The sequence below is a fragment of the Dipodomys ordii genome, unplaced genomic scaffold (assembly GCF_000151885.1).
Source record: "Dipodomys ordii isolate 6190 unplaced genomic scaffold, Dord_2.0 Scaffold15, whole genome shotgun sequence".
NCBI classification, from domain to species: domain Eukaryota; kingdom Metazoa; phylum Chordata; class Mammalia; order Rodentia; family Heteromyidae; genus Dipodomys; species Dipodomys ordii.
Genome location: NW_012267231.1, coordinates 16,593,840 through 16,604,153, shown reverse-complemented (window position 1 = coordinate 16,604,153; position 10,314 = coordinate 16,593,840). Strand labels below are relative to the sequence as shown.

Sequence of the window (10,314 nt, the reverse complement as noted above, 5' to 3'; positions counted from 1 at the left end):
GATTTTTTGGCCATAATGGTCATCAGATAACATTTCTTAGAGCCAGTGTTTGTTCACTGAAATTCCTAGAGACAAGGTGCTCTTTCAGGATGCCATCCCCAAAACTAGCAGCCCTGGGGTCTATGATTAAGTTGCCTGCAGATGCATGAAGTGTTGAAGAGTCTTGAGAGTGAGGCTGTGCAGTGTAGCAGCCTCGGGGAAGGCCGGAGCCTACAGCAGGGGATACCTTCAAAGCATCCTGAGTTGGAGTCTTTTTGTCCTGCAGGCCTAAGTGTATACATAATTGATATTCTAGCTTGGGTTGGACTTTGCACAGCATGTATAAGAATAAATCCCTGACTTGAGCTGGGAAGGTGGCTCAGTGGTAGAGTGCTTGCCTTGCATGCATGAAGCCCTGGGTTCGATTCCTTAGTACCACATACACAGAAAAGGCCAGAAGTGGCACTGTGGCTCAAGTGGTAGAGTGCTACCCTTGAGCAAAAGAGGCCCAGGGACAGTCCCCAGGCCCTGAGTTCAAGCCCCAGGACTGGCAAAAAAAAAAAGCTGGTGCTGGTGGCTCACGCCTGTCATCCTAGCTACTTAGGAGGCTGAGATCTGAGGATTGCGGTTCAAAGCCAGCCCGGGCAGGAAAGGCCGTGAAACTCTTATCTCCGATAAATCACCAGAAAACTGTAAGTGGCGCTGTATAGCTCAAGAGCATTCACCTTGAGCTGAAGAGCTGAGGGACAGCACTCAAGCCCAGAGTTCAAGCCCCACGACCGACAAAAAAAAAAAAAAATCCCTGACTTGTTATGTGTGATGACAAAAGGAAATCTTTGGCCTTCAGGGCCTGCCTTTGGATGGCCACTGCTCTACTTGGTTCATGATGCTTAGCTCTAGCCATGCCGAGTGGGCTCAGGCCTCCAGCTCCAATAGCATGCAGCCAGATGGAGTAGAAGGTACTTCAATGGCTGTGCTCCCCGTAGGCCAGAGGAGTGGTACTGCTGCTGCTGCAGCAGCCACCAAAAGAGAACAGCTTGTAAATCCAAGCCTGGGATTTCCAGGAGCTCGTCATCCTTCTCATCTTCACACAGTGTTTTCAATTAGCACTCTTGTTTGCTTGAAAGGAGAGAGCGGGGAGAGCCAGCATGGAGGAGGCGAAAGCAAACAGTCATTGATGGGCCACGGTCTCACCTCCTGTGCACGGGGCAGCGCGGACTGTGGCTTTCCATTTGAAGCCTTTGCCAATAAGCTCTAGGCATTCGCTTAGAGCTCTGTCTTAAGGGTAAGGGTCTAAAAACTGGAGCTCGCAGAAGGGCCATAGACAAGCGAGGAATATTACCATTACCCTTGATTCTACTCTACAAAAAAAAAATACCTGGAAATGCTAGCTGCTGTTACTACAGCTTCTTGCAACCAGCATAGCTAGGCACAGCCAGTTCCCCCGCGCCGCCCCGCCACTGTCAAATGAAACAATTATAAAGGTTGTGATTAATACTAGCCTGGCTTCATTATACAAATATGTACGGACAGCTAGGCCTGATGTCCCCAGCACTCGTGGTGCAATTAATTTCCCTGACACGAGCTTGGCAGAGCTTTCACTCTTCTGTCAGGAACCAGGGAGGAAGGGAGGGAGGGAGGGGAGCTCCAGGTCCCCGCCTTTCAGAAGAACGTCCAGAACTCATAGAAACTGGATCCCACAGAGGGGAGAGTGCCCACAGCATGCCTACAGATGCCACGAACAGAGCGCGGAGGGAAACGTGCCCTCCAGAGGCAAGGAAAACCTTGCGCTAGAGCATTAGAGGTGGAGAAAAGGTTCTAGTCCTGCCCGGCGCCAGTGGCACATCCCTGTCATCCTGTCATCCTACTCAGGAGGCTGAGATCTGAGGATCACAGTTCAAAGCCAGCCCAGACAGGAATGTCCTCCAGACTCTTTATCTACAGTGAACCACTCAAAAACCAGAAGTACAAGCCCCACAACTGATCAAAAATTAAAAAAAAAAAAAGGGTTCCAGTCCATGATGACATTAGAGACTTCTGGCTGGCCATCTTCAGGTTAGATGGAAGAGTGCCTCTACTTCACCTTCCCTCTGTCTCGCTCACTCCTGCACTCCCAGAGACCCAGGAGGAGCCGCCGTGCCTTCCTGAGAGGTGACTGCTTTTATCTGAACCATTAAAACCCATGTGTTACCCAGTTCCAGTTGAATCAAATGATAAATACTTGGCTGTTTGAGAATTGGAGGAGGGGGGAAAAAAAACCCTTTGGGAAAAGGGCAGCAGTACTGACATTCAAAATGCAGGGCCTCTCCAATTGCCAGCTCCGCTGGTGCTCTGCCTCTTGAGACATGCCTTCAGCCCAGCTCTTTGATGGTCATTTCTGAAAAGTGAAGTTTCATGGAGTTTCCTGCCCAGGCTAGCTTCTGGCAGTGAGCCTCCAGATCTCGGACCACTGGGTAGGTAGGATTACTGAGCCCAACCAAAAAGAACATTTTATTGAGCATAACATATAACACATTCCTACACAGACAAATATCCTTAGATTTATGCTTGAAGAAAATTGGTTTTGATTGACCACGCAGTTCTTGGTGCTAAAGTAGGATACTAATTTCCCCTCATCAGATTGGTCTCTGATAGTTGCTCTTCTGTGTTCAGCAACGGGTGCTTTTTGTTGTTCCAGAATTGGAACTAGGCAGGCCACACTTGTCATGGAATTGTTACCCCATATACCTCAGTGAGGGTGACTGCGGCTTTATGAGCTCTCTGATTGATAGAAACTACTCCTTGCCTTAACCATTTTTTTTATTTTGGTCAATATTAGGATTTGAACTCGGAGCTTCAATTTCCTAAACTGGCCCTCTACCATTTGAGCCACTTCCCAGCCCTTTTTGCACTGGTTACTCCTAAGATAAGGTCTCATTGGAGGTTCTTTCTGTTTGTTTTGATTGGGGGTCAGTTATGGGCCTTGAACTCAGGGCCTGGGAGCTATCTCTGAGCTTTTTTTGCTCAAGGCTGACACTCTACCACTTAGAGCCACAGCTCCACTTCCATTTTTCTGGTGGTTCATTAGAAATGAGAGTCTCACGGCCTTTCCTGCCCAGGCTGGCTTTGAACCATGATCCTCAGGTGGCAGCCTCCTGAGTAGCTAGGATGACAGGCGTGAGCCACCTGTGCCTGGTCAGGTCTCACTTTTTGCCAGGGCCAGCCTGGACCCCAGTCCTCCTATTTACACTTCGAGCAGTAGCCCTCTTTTCTTTTCAGATGCCATCTTGCAACCACACACAGACACACACAAGTTGGTCTAGAACCACAGCCCTGATCTCAGCTTCCCAAGTAGCTGAGATAAACAGGCGCAGGTCGCCACTCCCAGCATTTCTTGAGTGTCCAGCCCCAACTAATCAATAGTTTTCTATCTGGTGTCTCCCCTCTCCTTACCCCCAAACTCTCCAGGTCTTAGGGATCCAAGATGTTCTGTGTTTTTGCTTGTGTGGAATGAGAAGCCATCTGTGGAAATTTGAACTGAGAGCAGCAGAGAAGGACTGAGGATTCCAGGGGGGAGGCTGGTGTGTGTGAAATACCCTCCCCCCAGGAGACCACAGGCCAGGGCGCGTGGGACTGACCTGCAGACCGGCCCTGTCCCTCCTGAGGCTGTGCGGCCCGGCCCCTCCCCTGGGACTGCCACCTGCCATGGACAGGAAGACTTCCCCTGTGGCAGTTCCGATTGGACCCCTCAATGGGTGGCACTCCAGATTTTTTGTTTGTTTGCTTTTTACTTAGCTGTTACTTTTTCTTACGCCTTTTGGGTGGATTTTTTTTTTCCTTTCCTTCACCCATACCAAGTTGTACATCTCCATTTTCTGACCTCTGGGCTTGGGCGCAGCAGGGCTCTGGAGAGCCTCTCTCATTGGATGGTCCCAATCTTCTCCCATCATCGCCCTGCTGAGCTTGGGAAGAAAGGAGCTTCTTGTTGACAGAGCCCTGTGGAGCAGGGCTGTGTTCCCAGCCCTCGTGGGCGCAGTGGGGGCCGGCCCTCAGCAGGCACCATGATTGCCGGCCTGAAGGAAGGCGAGCTTGCTCTCCTCCCGCCCCGTCCCCCCCATGCTGTTCCGCTGCGCTCCCGTGCAGTCCCGCCCCAGCCAGGCGCTCCTGTCCCCATCTGTTGGCAGTGTCTTGTGGAGCATTTCTTTTTGTGGAGGAAAAGGTCACTGGTAAACAGGAGGAGGAAGGGAGAAAGCCAAAACAAGCCCAAGATTACTCCAAGTGGAAATGGGGGGCCCTAGGGCTACTTGGGGTACACAGGTGGCCCAGGAGGAAATAAATGGCAGAGGGCATGGGGGCTTCCCGCATGCTTTGTCCTGTGGCCATTGACTGCTGAGTCTGTATGAAAAAAAAAAAAATCCCCTGCCTTCTCCCTCACCTTAGTAAAAGCAGAACGGGCTCTGCCTGGCCTGGGGTCCTGCTTTCCTCTCCGCTCTGGGGTACAGGGGTAACGTCGGCAGCCAAGCACCGATTATCTGCTCTCCCCCCCCCCACCAAAGGCACGGGGCGGCATGCAGCCCTCTCATCACTGTGTCCTTCCTGGTGCAGGAACGGATGTCCTCCCCCCTACATCTCACGTAATCCAAGGCCCCCCCGCCCGGGGGCACCAACAATTAAAAACAACAACTTTGTGCACTGAAGCCCACATGCCAGCACCTGGCAGTTGGGGGGCACTGAGCACCCCTTGGTTAGGTAGTGCTGTAGAGCCAGGCAGCTCCACTGCCAGCGTTTCCCCCTCTCCCGGCTCTCATCTGCTGTTTTGGCCACGTCTTAAGAGTCCTTGACTGCGAAGGCCAAGCTGGAACTCAGCGTCTGTAGCCGCAGGACAGCCCCGGCTGCCACCCGCCAGCTGCTTCCTGTCCTTCCCTCCAGCCTTCCACCCCTGCTACTGCTGCTCTCCCCCGCGGGAGCCGTTCCTGCAGCCCTGGTGGCTTGGCTGTGGTGACTGGGAAAGCCTGTGCCTTCTGCCATCCTGTCCGTGACCGGGCTCATTTGCATATTCAAATGTGTGACTGGATCCCTGGGGAGTCGTCAGAGTCCAGTGCCAGCCCTCCGGGGGCACCGCCCCTGACCCCACCTCGCTGGGTGTCAGCCGTCATCACTGCCAGATTCTGGGGAGCAGGTCTGTGCACCCCCCCCCTCTCCTCCACCCATAAGGGACAGAGACTTCTTGTTTTCTAGCAAATTCCTCGATGTGACCACATGTCCATGGTTCTCTCAAGAAATAAGCTTGTTGGCTCCGAGTGTTCACACATTTCCCTTTTTTATTTGTCTTAAAACAAGGAGCAGCTGAGGAAAAGGGAGACAGAGGTGTTTTGTTTCTGACAAACTTTAGAAGAAGAAGAAAAATGTACATGTGTTTGGGACTGTTGAAATGCCAAGTTTTCCCTACAAGTGTTTTTGTAATTAAACTTTTGGTTTTCTTCGTTGTCTTTTTTTTTTTTTTTTAAGAAGTTGATGGTGGTTGCTTGACATTTGTCTCATTAAAACTTTTCTATGTGGAACCCACCGGATCCGGTTTTGCTTGCATGGTAAAGAGAAAAAGTCCTGCTTCTGCGTTTTCCCCCCTTGAAGACTCAGCTCCACATGAATCATCAGGTTGGGGCTTTGGAAACAGCACCACATTCATTTCACTAATTGCCCATTCACAATGTGTCTTCACCTGTCTGATGATGCAGCTCTTGCAATAACAAAACTGCAGTGACAATACAGTGATTTCTGACTCATGTTAGGAGGCAGTGGTTACTCTGGAGTCGGCTCATAGGATGCCCTGGCAGTTGATCTTTTGACACATGGCTAACAACTTGCTTTTTAAACATAACTGCCACTATCCAGGCATTGGTGGCTCACGCCTGTCTGTAATCCTAGCTATTCAGGAGGCTGAGATTGACAGTCACAGTTCAAAGCCACCCCAGGCAGGAAAGTCCCTAAGACTCTTAACTGCAATTTAAAAAAAAAAGCCAGAAGTGGAGCTGTATTTCAAGTGGTAGAGCACTAGCCTTGAGCAAAAAAGCAGCTTAAGGACTCAATCAAGAATGTTTTAAACTGACTGGTTACCTGTGTCTCCCCAGCTGTTTTGTGTGTGGTGCTAGTACTAGTCCTCAAACCCAGGGCCTAGGTGAAGTCTTTCTTTGCTCAAGGCTGGCACTATACCTCTTAGGCCACAGCTCCACTTCCAGCTTTTTGCTGGTAAATTGGAAATATTAGCCTCACAGATTTTCCTGCCCAGGCTGGCTTCAAACTGTCATCCTCAGCTCTCAGCCTCCTGAGTGACTAAATGTGAGCCTTCGGCATGGGGCTTGAAGCTTCCACCTGCTTGTAAAATCATCAGGGCAGGGCTGGGAGAGCCACGGCCTGCCCAGGGAGCTGGCTGGCTGGGTGGCCTCGGGCGGGCTTTGTTGGTTTGAACTCCTTTCCTCTCTGACACAGCGCATGCCTCAGCTGTCTTCTAGTGTTGTTACGACAGAATCATGCAACAAACCACCACGCTTGAGAGGGTTGGAAGTGCCAAGGATTATCCGGGGCATGAGAGCTGGGATTGCATTTGACTATGTTTAACAGAAACTCACATCAGCCAGGGCTCAATATGAACTGTGAGCCTCACAGAGGAATGTGAGCCAAGAGTAGCCTGTCCAAAACCAGCAGGCCAGCCCCTGTCTGGGCCACAGCATGGTTTTTTTTCTCAAGGTCACCTCACGGTCCAAAATAGCCACTTGGCCAGCAGCCAGCAGCCTGAGATTCCTGGCAGCAGAAAGAGAAGAAAGCAAGGACAAAAAGGACAACCGTGGATTTCCAAGAGGCTTCCTGGAAGTCCTACGCCACCCTTGCACTTAATTTGGCCGGAATGCGGTCACGTGACTCACGCAGCATTAGAAAGGCTGAGAAATGTCATCTGTGTGTGGACCCAGGGTCCTGATAATACCCAGGGGCCAGTCAAGAAAAGGGAGGGAATGAACATGGAGCCAAGGGCCTGGGGGGTTCATCACACATGAGCTTGGGATTCCACTGGCCTGCTGGATTGGTGAACAGGACGCATTTTTCCTCCTTTTGCCTGGTGGTCGTTTCAAAATGATCCTGTTAGCTGGGTGCTGGTGGCTCACACCTGTCATCCCAGCTACTGAGGAGGCTGAGATCTAAGGGTCACAGTGTAAAGCCAGCCTGGGCAGGAAAGTCCGTGAGACTCTTATCTCCAGTGAACCACCAAAAAAAAGCCAGTAGTGGAGGTATGACTCAAGTGACAGGACTTTGAGCAAAAAGACTAATGGACAGTGAGCACTAAGATCCTGAGTTCAAGCCTCAGTACTGGCACATAGAAAGAGGAGTTGGGGGAAGAAAGGCTTCCTTGGCACATTTCCCCTAACTCTTTGTCCCTCAGAAGAGAGGAAAGAGATAAAGTGAGAGGGGAGGGAGGGAGGAGACAAAGCTGAGTGCTGGTGGCTCATGCTATCATCCAGCTACTCAGGAGGCTGAGATCTAAGGATTATAGTTCAAAGCCAGCCCAGGCAGGAAAAATCCATGAGATTCATCTCCAGTGAACCACCAGAAAACCAGAAGTGAAAGCTGTGGCTCCAAGTAGTAAGAGTGTGCTAGCCTTGCACTCTTACTAAATTGACAGTGTCAGGGCCCTGAGTTCTCAAGCCCCATGACCAACAAGAAGAAAGAGAGAGAAAAGAAAATGACCATACCCTTTCTGGGGACTTCTCTCGCCCTCACCCCTAGCCAGCCAGGAAACAAGTAGCTTCAGGCTGAGCTGGCATTTCCTGCTCCCACCTTTCCTCTTGCAACAGCTGGTGGCTAGGCTTGTTTGGTAAAAGCCAGCATAAGCAGGTGGTTGTCCTGCTTCCCCGGTGTCGGTGGCCTTTGGCTGTTCAGCCTGTGCCGGATCCGGACAGCCCGGCGTATCGGCAGGAGGGTGAGGATGTGCACACATTGTAGGGCTGGGACACCAAGCGTCTCTTCCTGTCATTGGAAAGGATTTCCTACCTTGCAGAGTTCCAAGTTAGGGCCTCTCTCTCTCCCTCTCTCTCTCATTTATTCACTTTTGACACATAGCTTGTGCCCTGATAGGTACTTTACAATACCTATTGACATAAACACCAGCTTCTATGCTAGCTCATGAAAGAGAGAGGGGTAGAGAGAAGGATGCGGTGGAAGTGTGTAGCTGTGTTCATCTAGAAGGCATTTGGACTGTGTACAGGGCAAGGAACCCACATCTTAAGTTCTCTTGTCACAAAACACTGAAAGGAGGAGGCCCAAGAACATAGGAACTGGCTTTGGGAAGAGAAGAGCATGCAATGTGAAGATTTTTGTCAACATGAAATCGGGAGATTGTGCGGGAAGGATGGCTGGGTAAAGGTACCATAGTCCCAGCTCCAGCATCTGAGGCCAAAAGGTCATCTGATCAGCTCAGTACTTGAGGTTAGAAAAGTATTATTTTTTTAAAAAAGTAGCTGGGCACCGGTGGCTCATGCCTGTAATCCTAGCTACTCAGGAGGATGAGATCTGAGGATTATGGTTCAAAGCCAGCCTGGGCAGGAAAGTCCATGAGACCCTTATCTCCAATAAACCACTAGAAAACCAGAAGTGGCACCATGGCTCAGGAGGTGGAGTGCTAGCCTTGAACTGAAGAGCTCAGGGGCAGCGCCAGGCCCAGAGTTCAAGTCCCACAACCAACAAAAAAGAAAAAAGTATTTTAGATCTGAGGATCGTGGTTCAAAGCCACATTGGGCAGGAAAGTCCATGAGACTCTTGTCTCAAATTAGCCACCAGAAAACTGGAAGTGGCACTGTGGCTCAAGTGGTAGAGTGCTCACCTTGAGCTGAAGAGCTCAGGGACAGCGCCCAGGTCCTGAGTTCAAGCCCCATGACCAATAGAAGAAAAGAAAAATATGTAGAAATCATAGTTTCTGAGAGTCTAGTTCTAGTAGATGGCAGGTTATATTGAGTTTGCATAGAGGCAAAGTTAGTGTGTGTGCATGCGTGCCACTACTGGGGCTTGAACTCAGGGCCTGGGCACTGTTGTTTAGATCTTTCACCCAAGGGTTTAGACACGTGGCTGGGTTGGTATAGCGCCAGCTAGTGAATAGAAGCACGGGTACTGAATTCTAGTACTGGTGTCCAACAACAACAAAAAGATCTTTCACTCAAGGCTGACACTCTTAACACTTGTGCCACACCTCCACTGCTGGCTTTCTGCTGGTTAAATGGAGATGAGTCTCTCAGATTTATCTGCCCAGTCTGGTTTCCATCTGCAATCTTCAGATCTCAGCCTCCTGAGTAGCTAGGATTACAGGTGTGAGCCATCAGCGCCCTGCTAGAGAGGTGCACGTAATTGTTGAGGAGTGAAAGAATTACTTGACTCTCACCTGACAAGAGGCAGCTGTTACATAAAGGCTAGAAGGAAGGGATCAGAGTATTGAAGGACAAACAAGTAACTCAGCTAATGAGGACTTTATCTCAAATGTAAATGAACTGTTTTAAATTCATTCTCTATTCACCCTGGGAATTGAACCCATATCTTTGCTCAAGCTTACAGGCATGCTGCCAGTGAATTATCTCCCCAGTCTCTGGTAGAGTTTTTATATGGATTGAATTAGTTAATCCATAGGATAATAACTGTCCTGAGTAGAAGACTCTTAAATATTAGAATTTATGGAAGATGGAGTGGGGGATGACAATTAGACACCTGCTACAAGCCAAGCCTTTCTATTCTACTTTTCATACAAATTATGTCATTCGATTCCTAGCACAACTTTAGAGGTGGACTACTGTTGCCAATCTTGCAGGTTCAGTAAATAAAAGAGGATGGTAAATACCTTGTAGTTATTTAACCAGAAACAGGGCTGGGCACTGGAAGCCATACCTGTAATCCTAGCTCTACATAGAAGGCTAAGGTCTGAGGAGCAAGGTTCAAAGCCAGCCCTGGCAGGAAAGTCTGTAACACTTCTTTTTTTTTTGGGGGGGGGGACGGGGAGTTGTTGGACATGGGGCTTGAACTCTGGGCCTGGGCACTGTCCTTCAGCTCTTCAGCTCAAGGATAGCGCTCTACCACTTGAACCATAGCTCCACTTCTGGTTTTTTCTGCTTATGTGGTACTGAGGAATCCAACCCAGGGCCTCATGCATGGAAGGCAAGCACTCTACCACCAAGCCACCTTCCCAGCTCAATGACACTCTTATCTCCAGTGACTCACTGAAAAGCCAGAAGTGACATTGTGGCTCAAAGTGGTAAAGTGCTAGCCTTGAGGAAAAGAGTCCAGGGACAATGCCCAGGCCCTGAGTCCAAACCCTACAACTGACAA

The 10,314-nt window shown here is 49.9% G+C and overlaps 1 protein-coding gene and 1 long non-coding RNA gene across 5 annotated transcripts in view; both read left to right on the top strand.

The window, feature by feature from the left end:
- The window catches only part of Hmg20a (high mobility group 20A), a 77,979-nt gene that overhangs the window by 58,375 nt on the left and 9,290 nt on the right, over positions 1-10,314 (top strand). The gene's annotated exons all lie outside the window — the stretch shown is intronic.
- LOC105982509 lies at positions 1,972-5,519 on the top strand. Its single transcript, XR_001174894.1, has 2 exons — positions 1,972-2,130; positions 3,427-5,519. It is a non-coding gene; the product is annotated as an uncharacterized LOC105982509 (long non-coding RNA).